This window comes from Syngnathus scovelli, chromosome 5, assembly GCF_024217435.2.
Source record: "Syngnathus scovelli strain Florida chromosome 5, RoL_Ssco_1.2, whole genome shotgun sequence".
Lineage (NCBI taxonomy): Eukaryota > Metazoa > Chordata > Actinopteri > Syngnathiformes > Syngnathidae > Syngnathus > Syngnathus scovelli.
In genome coordinates, this window is record NC_090851.1 from 7,071,191 (window position 1) to 7,075,000 (window position 3,810).

Genomic DNA, 3,810 nt, shown 5'->3' on the forward strand with positions numbered 1-3,810 from the left:
TTTGTAAATCGAGGTAACTTTTACCATTGAAATGCATTTAATCTATTACAGCTCCAACCCCCAAATTAATTAGTTGTTATTAATTTTTAATAATTATTTTAATAATGTATAATATTAATCATTTAATAAACAAACGAATTAATAATAATTAAAAAAAATATTATTATTATTTAATCCAAGCAGGATGAGAAAAGGATGAAAATATTTTAAATTCTTGAAAAAATAATTAACAAGCAAGGCTTTTTAGGTGGGTGGTGGGGTTAATTTTTAATTAATTAAAAATAAATTGAACAGACAATCATTTGTCAGATCATCCTATAAGAAGAATATAAACAAATAAATGGCAATTAAATTATTCAATTTCTAATCATGAACGATTTATAACGTGTATTATATTTGGTCAATTTATCAAAAGTGAAGGAGTTGTTAGATTCCCCCCCCCCCCACCCCCCTTCAGCACCTTTGTATTCTTAGGTACAGCAAATTCCCAAAGGGGATTTTTATTCATGAAGTGTTATCCTATATGGTTCACTTGATAGTATGATGAATGAGAAGGAGATGTACCAAGGGACGTTAGACTTGAATCCTTTGAGGCAGAAGAATTCCAAAGCACCTCTTCCTCGGGCTCACCTTAACTTTTATCCCTGAAGAAATAAATGACTAATAAAGTCACAAAGTTTAAAAACAAGCATTATTTTGGGGTTAAACTCACACAGCATCTGTATTATAGAGGCAAGACTATACTTATGCTCATGTGTGTGCTTTATATCACCAAACATTTAGAGGAACACAGATTTGGAAAGAGCTTGATGCTCATCTTAAAACTGCTCAGTCCCTCCCCATCTTCGAGAGGGAACCAAAAATTGATTCATTGACTAGGTCGGCCCATCTATAATTTGTTTGAATCTCCTGTCCCAGATCAGCATCCTGTTTGTTTTAGTTTGTCTCCCACTCAATTATTGTGGCTGTTATTGTTTTGTTTTATTTCCCTTCCCTTTTTGCTGACGATTTTGTTTTGTCTTGGTGTGTATTTGATTGTCTTTATCTTGCTTCATGGGGTATGCCTTTCACATCTCCTTGTGTGGTCATGTCAAATCACATGGTGCAGAAAACGGACAGACAACCACAACATTTCTACAGCCACAGTGGGAACTAAAAACCATTGACATCACGGAAATGAACCACTTCACAATCAGTGCCTGAAATAAATCATGCAGCATGGATTTGTGACAATACACTCTTTGATTTAACATTTATAAATGCTTCAAAATAATTCAACCATAGTTAATAAAAAAAAAAGAAAAAAACACCTGTGATTAGAGCACTCCAAATAATGCCATTAAATAAATTAGCACATTGTGTACAACCATAGCAAACATTTTGACAAATATGCGCTAAAGGAAAAGGGTATTTTATTTGTTCTTTGTAAAATATACACCAATTTGTATGTGCATTTAACCAGCCCCAACGAGTGGGCATCAACTATCCTCCTTGGACCAGATCCAGACATCGTCTCACTATGTTGCTCATCGAAACTGAACGGAAATTAACCTTATATGCTTTTAGTCGTGAGGCATCAGAGAGTACGTGATGTGAAATCAAAACAGAAAGCCCTCAAAGTCAGATGTTGACAGCATCTTTTATGTTGGCAGGAGTGGTAATTCTCTTCCATCATGCTACATTTCTCCACATAAAGAGAAAGGAAAAGCACTGAAGACTTTTATACACCTACTCCATCAAACTATTTTTAACCCAATGGCCCAAAATAGTTGTTGTATACAAATTATAATGCAGTCAGTTTCTTTCCCCCTAAGTTTATATTGGCTCTGCACTAGATTAATTTGAAAACATTATTTGTGTACAGTAGTCAGACACCTTTAGGACAAATTATAGCGCATAATGAAAGTATCCAGACCCATGTTAGTTCTTGTCTTGCTTTATTTTAACCCCTTTATAGTAAGTTCTTATCTTGCTTTATTTTAACCCCTTTATAGTACACCGAGTGCCAAAAGTCCCAATGAGCAGCAGGGGGGGCCCCATTTCAACCCCTTACACTGAGTGCCAAGCAGGGAAGAAATGGGTACCATTGTTATAGTCACTGGTATGACTCGGCAGGGGTTTGAACCCACAACCTCCCAATCTCAGGGCGGACACTCTCCTCTTAGGCCACTGAGCTGGTAAACACTTGTATCGTAGTATAACACTTATAGTCGTTTTTAAATAACGTGTATACCTAAATATTGTTATCCAATATATCTACTGCAATTTCACATTAGATTGCTGGTTTGAAATTTGCTTTTAATATTATTATTTTTAATAAACATTTATGTATTGTACTTTGCTAGGTGTTCGTGTACACGTGTTGTGATGACATCTGCTGTGGAGTCTTCAGCTAGTCGCTTGTGAGCTGCTCCATAAAACCATAGTACATGTTTCATGCACTGAGAGCAAGGCTTCCATGGGGTAGTGGTTAGTCCTCTGGGCTTTCACCCCAGCGACCCAGGTTTGAATTTCAGTGGGACCCAAAAACTTTTATCATAGAAAATTTGCAACACAGTTGCTCGTGTAACCATAAAACCATACATGTCCCATGCACTGAGAGCAAGGCTTCCATAGGGTAGTGGTAAGTGCTCCGGGCTTTCACCCCAGCGACCCAGGTTCGAATTTCAGTGGGACCCAAAAACTTTTATCATAGAAAATTTGCAACACAGTTGCTCGTGTAACCATAAAACCAGACATGTTCCATGTACTGAGCAAGGCTTCCATAGGGTAGTGGTTAGTGCTCTGGGCTTTCACCCCAGTGACCTAGGTTCGAATCTCAGTGGGACCCAAAAAGTTTTATCATATAAAATTTGCAACACAGTTGCTCGTGTAACCATAAAACCATACATGTCCCATGCACTGAGAGCAAGGCTTCCATAGGGTAGTGGTAAGTGCTCCGGGCTTTCGCCCCAGCGACCCAGGTTCGAATCTCAGTGGGACCTACAAAATTTTATCATAGAAAATTTGCAACACAGTTGCTCGTGTAACCATAAAACCATACATGTCGCATGCATTAAGAGCAAGGCTTCCATAGGGTAGTGGTTAGTGCTCTGGGCTTTCAACCCAGCGACCCAGGTTCGAATCTCAGTTGGACCCAAAAAATTTTATCATAGAAAATTTTCAACACAGTTGCTCGTGTAACCATAAAACCATACATGTCCCATGCATTGAGCGCAAGGCTTCCATAGGGTAGTGGCTAGTTCTCTGGCCTTTCACCCCAGCGACCCAGGTTCGAATCTCAATGGGACCCAAAAAATCTCAGAGCTAGTGTTAGGGTTAGGGTTAGAGCTTGGGTTAGGGTTAGAATTAGAGCGAGGGTTAGGGTTAGAGTGAAGGCTAGGGTTAGAGGTAGGGTTAGGGTTAGACTTAGTGCGAGGGTTAGGCTTAAGGTTAGCGTTAGAGCCAGAGTTAGGGTTAGAGCTAGACTTGAAATTACAATTAGGGTTAGGGCTAGGGTTAGGGTTAGAGTTAGTGCGAGGGTTAGTGTTAGTGCGAGGGTTAGGGTTAGAGTTAGTGCGAGAGTTAGCGCGAGGGTTAGAGTTAGTGCGAGGGTTAGGGTTAGGGTTGGAGCTAGGCTTAGGGTTAGACTTAGTGCGAGGGTTAGGGTTAGGCTTAAGGTTAGTGTTAGAGCGAGGGTTAGGGTTAGAGCTAGGCTTGAAGTTACAATTAGGGTTAGAGCTAGGGTTAGGGTTAGAGTTAGTGCGAAGGTTAGTGTTAGTGCGAGGGTTAGGGTTAGAGTTAGTGCGAGAGTTAGAGCGAGGGTTAGGG